Raw genomic sequence first — 10,000 nt, forward strand, 5'->3', positions numbered from 1 at the left:
AATTGTCTTAAATATTGTTTTGTCGTGCAACATTTTTAGTTTGGAAGCGAAGGAACGTGAATTTGTGTATTTTTGATTCGAGTCTGGCCGCTGGTGCTCCTTGTGGAGGGAAACGTTTTCCTTATTTGGATTTCTGTCCTGTAGTGCGACTATAGTTTGTGTGTGTGTGTGTGTGTGTGTGTGTGTGGGGGGGGGGGTAAACGACGGGCTGTGGCAGATAAACTGCGGTCTGTTTTCGCTCTTCTGATCAGTGGTAATTATATTTGCCGGCGTGGAGGTAAGTGGTCCTCCCTGGGGGGCGTATTGTACTTGACTCAATCCATGTCATAAAATAAAATTACAAGGAAAGGAGAAGATATCCTACAATAACAGAGGTGGATCGTAAAATCAAAGAGTAGCTAAATTAAATCTAAAAGGGGGGAGAAAAAAAAAAACCCTCACGGAAAATACATTAGGCCTGTGATGGACGGGGCAGGAGGCTTCAAATAAACGGGAGGTTAATGAGGTTTTAATGGCTTATACTCCACCACTATATGGTTGTTAAACAGCACACACTCTCTATAGCTGCAGTCAATTAAAAGTAATTAGTAGTACCTGTGCTGCATTTTCTAGTCGCCCCCAAATGCTATAAAGAAAGGCACCTGTTAGCATGAAGTGACACGCGGGGCTTAAGAAGCTTAAAGTGCTTCTGTCAGCACACACATTAGTCTCAGTTATAAGTTTAGCTCTCCCCAGCAGCGAGCGCTCCTGTTACAGCAGCAGACGTTCACACGTCTTCTACCTGTTGGCACCTTTTTGTCTGGTTTATGTATCTGTGTAACCTTTGACCTCCAGTGTGAATGTCTGGGCATAGAACCCAGCACAACCTCAACACACTGCGAGAGACCATGTGCTCGTGACCTCTGTTGACCTGTCACTGACCTTTCACACCAGATGAGGTCTGGTTGCCTTAGGGGAGGTCAGGAGGAGGGTAACGCGGACGTAATTGGTCTGGAAACAGACCGGCAAACACATACATTGATTGAGATGAGTGTTGCTTTCTGGTTTCTTGTCAATTCATGGTGTGATCTGTTGTTCTGTCAATCTGAAAATGAATAAATGTTGCACCAGTGGAAGTTTAGTACCACACGTTTACCTAACTTCAACACAGAAATTCCATTTTATATATATATTATTAGTACTTTTATACTGTAATACTCACGCTGCTGCATTTTAGAGGTAAATATTGGTATTTATCTCTGCACTATGAATGATCTTTTGAATTGAAATTTCAACTGAACCAACACTAAATTGGAATCAACTTATCTTTTCTCTGCAGCTTAATATAAATGTTTGTTGATTTCAACTCAATTCAAATTAAAATGTGTGTTTTTAGCTCTTTGAAAACTAATAAATATATATTAAGAATAATTATTATTTATTGTGATCTGAAATGATGAAATAATGACTCTTCACTCAACTCCCTCAATCACCATCTACATGACGGACAGTTACTGTACATCAGTACCTGTGTCAAAGGTGTCGGTAGAATTTCATCTGGATACAGTTACAGTGTTCCATCAGTGCATCTTGACATGCAGCTGAACTCTACAGTTGCATGTCATAATTTTCATGTGTGTTATAGTCATATTTTATTAATAAGGTCTTTATTGTGGCAATATTGTGTCACCAAAAATCAGTAAATATTTTCAGTCCTTGTCTGCAGCACACTCCCAAACCTTTTTTTGGAATCATTCAGACTTGTTACCTTTCACAGTGAACCTCTCTTCTGTCTTGCAGTCAGGAGCACTGTGGTGATCCTGTGAAGCATTTTTTCTACAGGTGCCGAGTAACTGTTGGGAAGGCAGGCACCCTGTAGTGACAGTGTCTGAATTATTTTCACTGCAGCTATCTGCTAACGATCAGCAGCACTCAGACAGGATCACTGACTGCAGGATATGGTAACCTGACATGCTAAATGGTTGTTGCAAATCCATCTGCTTTGCAAACTTTGTTGATGTGTTCGGGGGTGAATAACAAGCTCTAATACCTGCGAGGCTAATTCAGTGCTCATGTTATTTTTGCACTAGTGATGGTCCTGGGTAAAAGCTTCTGCTTTCACTTTCTTCTTGGAAAATGTAGACATGATTCCCGAAACTGAGAAAATGAAACAATCCGTTCCTCCGGAATGACTTTCAGTGAGACTGGAGAGTTTAAGTTTTTTGTTTTTTTAAAATATTTTCAACCTACACCTATTTAAAGGTCTACTGGCAGAAATGGAATAGAATATTTATAATCACATTGCCATTCATGCAAATACACCTGAAACTAAGATTGGTCGTGTTAGAATAATCTTTGGCAGCACATGAACACGTTCTGACCACAAGTGAAAAGCCAGCAGCTGATAACATGTTGAAGATCCCAAGGCTCAGTAGAAGGCTGAACTCTAGTACATACTGTGTACATGCTGCATATGTGTATGTCTATATTCATGCAAATTACTCTTTGCATTTTCAAAGACTTCCCCGTGGACGGAGGCGTCTGCCAGCGCCGCTATAAATCACGTTGAGGTTGCTGCTGAGGGCAAGGCACACCTTGTCCACGATGCCCCCACTCCTGGGCTGAATAAACCAAAACATCCTGCTTCTCGTGCTGCCTGATGCCCTCTGAGCATGACCCTAGAGAAGACCCCCCCCCCGCCCTCTGAGCATGACCCTAGAGAAGACCCCCCCCCCTGCGCCCTCATCTCCCCTCCTCTTCTTTCCGTCCTCCATCTCATCTCTCACCCCATCCCTGCCCCTCCTCCCCTTCTCTCTAACTTATGTATCTTTAGTCAATTTTAGCAGCTGCATTTGACATTGACGGGGCTCCGCTTGTTTGGAACAACACAGAACTTCGTCATTACGTTCACTTAAATCCTTTTTTTCCCCATTCCAATAACTTCCTGCCTAAAGAGTGGGATGAGAGAAAGAAAAAAGGAGAAAGAGAACAGCAAAACAGCAGGAAGCAAACATTTAACAGGAGGATGCCGACACCCTCATCCTGTCGTGTGCTGGCTTGGTTCAGGTGCCCTGAGCCAATCACATCCCTCTGGTCCATTTACCTCAGGGTGTGCCAAATTTGGCTGAGAAGGTACAGTTTCTGTCATAACTCCCCAGAGGAAGGGTAATGTTTCTGAAAAGAAAAGGAGAGGATTTTACTGCCTGTCTAAGCGTACAGGTTCATAATAGAGCATTAACCCCCCTCACCACACAAAGGAGACATAAAAGTGAACAAAGAATAAAGAATGTGCAGAGTGTTGGGTTATCAGTCGATTGTTTCCCCTGATTTTTACTGCTACAGAGGGAGAAGCTAAGCAAACAGTCCAGCCTAGGGTTTGGTTCTTGGCATTGCACTTGAAGGTCTTATTATAAAGACAAAAGTCAGTTCGGAAAAGAAAACAAAAATCCTCTGTGTTGTTTGGCATGCAAACCCCACATATCATTACCTTCTCCAAAATTAAATTTCCAAGTAAAAGCTCAGAACCGCCAATGAAGTCACTGACATGCAACAGTGTGTTTTAATTTGAAAAGGCGTTTTGTCTGACATAGGAGAGACATGTATTAAATGTTGAAATTGTAATTCTGGAAAAGTAAATTCCCCTTTCGTCATCCACTAAACACATGCACATGACACACACAAGTATGTATTTGCATGTCGGCAAGCACACATTTCTCTCACACACCACAAGTCCAAATCTCTCCCTAACCCCTTGTATGCCGGGGTCCATCCACCAGAACGCCAGAGGAGCCTTGAGAGGACCAGAATAGCGAGGTATGTGTCTATTTGTGGTATCATTGTTGTAGAGATTTAAGATCTCACTGGTCTGCTCCCTTACACACACACACACACACACACACACACACACACACACACACACACACACACACACACACACACACACACACACACACACACACACACACACACACACACACACACACACACACACACACACACACACACACACACACACACACACACACACACACACACACACACACACACACACACACACACACACAAACATTGCACAGGCATTAGCCAGCAGATACATAGCCCCTGTGGTCCTACAGAAGACTTTGGTGTAACCTTCTATTTAAACACCCTTATGCAGCTTCTTTCACTCTGATGCATGCAGGTTGTGCTCGTGCCACACCACAGCTCCATGCCTTTACCGTGGGATAACTTAGATATAAATGAGCCACAGTGGCAACTATGCTGGTAGGGATCCAGTGTTAGGACACAATGGGACTCTTTATCTTTTGTTCTGGTGGTATGAGTAACTGTTCTAAGAATAATGTCCCCTCCTCCATCCTGTAAATGTTCTAAGATGGACTGTTTCTGTCTCAAGGCGTGGCTTGTGTTTTACACTGCAGGAAAGTGCTGGATAATTGCTGTAAAATTTGGAAGTAAATGGGTTTAATCTTATCTCTGCAGTAGTTCAGCTGGTTTTGGTAAGTTTGACTAGTTTTTTGTTTTGACATCAGGAATTTTTGTGGAACCCTAATAAACATCTAAATCACCAGTGAGAGAATCTCTCTTTCTGCTGAGTTTATATGTCAGTAATTTCCAGATAAGAAAAAAATCCCAGTTGGTTTAAAAACTTTCATTGGCTGAAAGTGTTAAATGACTTTTCCGTGTTACTGTAACAACTGAAGCTTCTGGTTATTTTGGATTACTGGGCAGCTAACTGGTGGAAGTGTTGGTATTCACATTATAAGAACAGCAGCTTTAATCACAGGGAAGAGGATGGAATCTCAACAAGAGAGAGACGTCACAATAAATTAATGACTATTTATAGCAACCTGGCAAATACACTTCATAAGCCATTATTGTTTAAAAGTAGGCCAAACATTGAAATGATGCTGATTTTCTATGTATAACTATGGTGTTTATTGTCTGTGGGTAAACAAAAGTAATTGAAACAGGCTACTTCAGGGGGCTAATAAGTCTAAAACATCACAGCCTGCATACATTCATGGACAGTCAGCAGAGGCCAGAGAGAGAAGAGCTCAGTACTGCTCTGAAGAAGACGTCAAGATTCTTCTCCACCTATTCATTGCAACACTTTATGCTAATAGGAAATTTAGTTTTCACTCTGTGAAACTTTACTTTGTCATTGGCGTGCAATCACATTTAAATTTAAGCTGTTGTTCAAGAGGTTATTTCAGGAAACTCTCCTTTAAAGTTTAAAAACTTCAATTAGCTACTCTCCATTCCTCCACTTGGATATGTGTAAAAAATATAAAACATAGCTAACATAGACAGCATCGTTTGAGGTAGCAACTCAACCTCATCCTGGAGGGAGCAGGTCGTTACTGATGGATGGATGGATGGATGGATGGATGGATGATAGATAGATAGACAGACAGACAGACAGACAGACAGATAGACAGACAGACAGATAGATAGATGACGGAATAAAATCAAAATTTACCTTAAATCTGAATATTTTTCTGACATACATTATCATCAGGCAACATATATTTTAATGCTATATATATAAAAAAACTTGTTTCAGGTTCCTCAATGCAATACTCCGATGCAGCTATATTGCAGCACAGTGTTGGCTGTATTACTCACATCAATCCCCAGTTTACCTCTCGCACACACAGACTACACAAACACTGCAGTTTTGATTGTCTTTCGCTAAGCCAGAGGACAAGTGATGCCAGGGGCTGTTCCTGATCCTCCTGGCCTTTTCCTTGCAGGAATCTCCTCTTCCTGTACGGAAGTTTATCGTGGTCAGCCTGCCTGTCACGGATGCTTCCCAAAGGAAAGTGACAGTGGCTTTATCCACTCACTGACCCATGAAGAGGACAGCGGATGAAAAGAAAAAACAAGTGCCTGTGCGTTTGTGTGTGTCGCCTGACTCAGGACTTCTTTTTGTTCCAGTAAGGAGGTGAGTCTTGTGTAATCAGCACAGCCTTTGCATTCAGTATCACATTCTTTTTTCATAACCCACTGACATGCAAGCATCTTCCTTTGTCTTTTTATCCTCTTGTGAGTCTCTAGATATAGAAAAAGACAACCAAATCTCCATATGAGTCCAGCAATGTAATTTTATCTGTTACCCCATATGTCCCTTCTGGTATCATTGGGGTGCAATTTGTCAGCAAAAAAGTCTTAATTCTTTTTAAAGTTAATGGTAGGACCTATGAGCCTAAATTCTGAGCAGTTTAACATTCATATTTAATACAAACTTAAAAAAAACATGAATCATTTAATTTTCTGTGCCGGCCACATTGTGTAAGATGAAGATCATGGAGATGTCCTAATTAGGTTTCAGGATCATGGATAAGGGCCGAACATGCAAACACGGCTAGAGGATTTAGCTTAACGCTAACGGTCTGCAAACGTAAAATTAAAAACACATAGATTCAGATTTCACATCATGTCAAAATAACTCTGTAAATCTCAGACTAAGTGAACAGTTCTCTCTGATGTCAGACTTCATGTGGTTTTTTTCTTCTTTCCTGTTGGCATCATCTGCCGTGTTTGTCCTTCTTTTATTCTCATCTCTGTGAACTTCTGAGCAGGAAGTTGGAGACGTTCACCAACATGAAGACCAAAGACAATTCAGGTCAGGTTGAAAGTTAGAGCAGCAATGTAGACTACTGACTACCTGTAAAAAAAAAAAAAGTCACAACCTTCCTGTTATTCCATATTCTTTAAATTATATACTGGACTCTGAATGTTTTGTAGTTGATGTAAACTATTGGGCGAGTTAACTGAGACACTTCATGGAAATAAAACAGAGTAATCAAACATAAATTATTCACACATTCAGGTAAATGTGGTAGAAAACCTCGGTGGATTAAAACTTGGTTTACCTTCTACACACCCAAGGATAAAATTAATTCAGCAGAGGTAGAGATGTGAAAAAAGGGGTTCTAAAGGTGTGATTTTATAACTGCTTCATTCTATTCCTTTATTCAACATTTTTAACATATATTTTTCTTTTGGTTTGCACACATTCAGAAATATGAGGTCATAGATTATCCTAATCTGCACAGTTTTTGCAGTAGCATGTGTATTGTGTCCTTGGAAAAAACACTTTAAAAAAGAAAGTTCAAGTAGAGACCCTGCATCCTTGAAAAGACAGATCAAACTAGATAGATAAAAGGATAGAGAGATGATGTCCATCTGTGCTGATGATCTCTTTCCAACTTTGTGTGGCATCAGACTTTTCTCCATCCCACTCCAGTCCCAGAGGACCGGGGCACTGGCCTTTTCTTGACCCAGTTTAGGACTTCCATTCTGGGCTTTCTGATCCATCCACTCACTGAATGTGTGGGTGTTGAACAGAGAATCCTGAGATTATCAGATGGTCACTTAAGAGGGAATGAGAGAGAGTGAAGTGCTGTCCATTTAGCTGAAGATTATCCTTTAAAAGGAAGGGATGGTAGCAGAGATGGAGGAGTAAAGGAGAAAAAAGATGTACTTAAGAGAGAATATAGAGGGGTGGGTGGACGGAGAGATTGCTAGGACAGTCAGATAGTGAGAGAGGACAAATGAATCATATGACGATAAAGTGTGTGTGGGAGAGGGTTAACAAAAAGCGAGGAGGGAACGACGGCATCAGAGGGAAATGTCTAAATGAAAAACTGAGATGGAGGTGAGGCGAAGAGTGAGAGAGAGCAGAGGAAGGTCAACAGAGAGGTAGAGATGGAGAGATAAAAAGAAGAGGAAACAGGAAGGATGAGGACAAGAGCTGGATTAAGTGGTGAAAACAGCCATTGTGAAGTGTTCGCTAACCAAACTGGGGACCTTCTGTTGGCTTTTTATGGATAATAGGTTGCATATTCTGACTTGCATTTGTCAAACATCAACAATACAAGTGGCAATTTTCAGGAAGGCCTGATTTAGAGTTTAATTAGAGAAAGCTCGTGAAATGTTTACAGTATATGTAGGCTTTTTCTAATCTCACTTGTACTTCAAGGCATTTGAGTTTTTCTACTTAATGCATAAAAGACACAGTGGGAACATTTTGTGCTTAAATATTGACTGAGATCTAGTAATCCTGCAATATTGTGATTTATATGTCTGCTGGAGCCAGAAGTACAGTCATACACATGCCAACATTTTATGTCGATTATAGTATATACTTAATTTAAATATAAATTATACAGTATGTGTTAACAAAAGGAGGCTTATAAACACACCCGCAAGACTCAAAGCAAAACATATTTAACATATTGCGGAGTAATATGTTTGAGAAAACATTGCTTAGTGGATGTTCACCTGTGTTGCCTGTTACGTATTTGTCTATTCACCGATATTCAGACAAAAAAGGGTGATGATTGTACTTTTTGTTGAATCCATCACATGGTTGGTGATTCTTCACTGTGTTTGCAGCAGCACTGCTTGTTCTAGCATGAAGTTTGTGAGTTTAAGAATTTGAAAGTCACTTTGAATAACTACAATGTAGGTCGAGATATTAGTTTTTACTAGCAGCACAACTTATTCAAATTGAGAGAAGTCACCAACTCACTGTCTGTGTAGCGACCATAGAGGTCTTCTTCAGATTAACCTCTGTGTGAGTGAATGACTTTAGAGGCTAGTTGTCAGCTGCACACTCCATCAGAGGACAGAAGTGGTACTGCTATAGTCTATACTGCTTTTCCATTGGCCGAATAAACAAAATTACATTAAATTACAAAAACCTCGCTGAACTGAACCCACTGTTGCCGCTAGCTACCACCATCCTCAGCATGGGAGCTACCATTGGGGCAGATGATCCATGTGGTCCACGTACAGAATACTAATGGCTCTACGGTGTATTAATCAAGTGTCATGAAGCAGACATCTGAAACACCACAGAGCTGGAAGTTCAGCAAGTTTATTGGGCTCTAGAAGAGGAGACTGTAACCAGAATGGTATTAAAGAACAGCAAAGGAAGAAACACTGGTGGTCTGAGGTGAAGAGGCAAAATCATTCTTCTTTGTCATGTTTTTCTCTACTCTAACAGCACACATGCATTTTTTGGAACTCTCTCTGAAAGCACCACAAAGTACAGTGCGCCCTCGTTCCTGGCGGTTAATGCGTTCCAGGAACCACACACAATTACCAAATCCCGCAATATAGCGACGACATATTTATTGTGTTTTTTACGGTAATTTAAACATTTATGACCCTCCCCATACTGATATTAAACCACCTTCTATCTGCATTACGTTTTCCCACACTCTGATAGACTAGATAAAGCACTTTTGTGTCTCATGTAAATCAGAGACTCACAGAACATAGCGCAGTTCTGGAAGCCAATAGAATGCGCGTACGGGATCACGTGACTGCCCATCAAAAATCCACGATGAGGTGAAGTCGTGAGTGTTAATGTGCCAATGCACGAGGGCGCACTGTAAACCCTATTATTGGTTATAACCAGAGATAAATTGTGAGTAATTACAGCCAATCATCATGATTAACTCCATTAAATCTTTTGCAATCAATTGACACTATACCACATAAAATACATGATTTTGTCTCATAATATATCCCCAAATCAGAATACTAGTTTTTCAGCTGGAAACTGTCCTGAAGTTTCTTCAAATATACCCGGTTTTCTCTGCCACAAAGAACGGCAGAGAACAACTCTTGAAGTAATCTGTTATTTGGAAGCTTCCCCAACTTCATCTTCATGTCACATCGGTCCCCAAACATAATCTGACAGGTATCGTACAAATGTTGATGTGATACGTTTGAAACATATAAATTTAAAATCTGAAAAATTTACAGAAATGTTTAATGCAAATGGATTTTTTTTGGCAACTTGGCTTGCTGAGATGAACATCTGGCTCTTGAGCTGTTGAACGCTCCACTGCTCGCCAGCTAGTTGCTAAGTTTGGTGCTCGGCAGGTGTAGCCGATTTTAAACTTGTTGTTTTTCTGCCAACAACAAAGAGCAAACCTAACACTATGTTTTTGGATTCTGTATGTTAATTCATTTTGTTAAAGTGAAGAAGTAATTGTCAGGCAAC

This window comes from Antennarius striatus, chromosome 19 (assembly GCF_040054535.1).
Source record: "Antennarius striatus isolate MH-2024 chromosome 19, ASM4005453v1, whole genome shotgun sequence".
In the NCBI taxonomy this organism is placed as follows: domain Eukaryota; kingdom Metazoa; phylum Chordata; class Actinopteri; order Lophiiformes; family Antennariidae; genus Antennarius; species Antennarius striatus.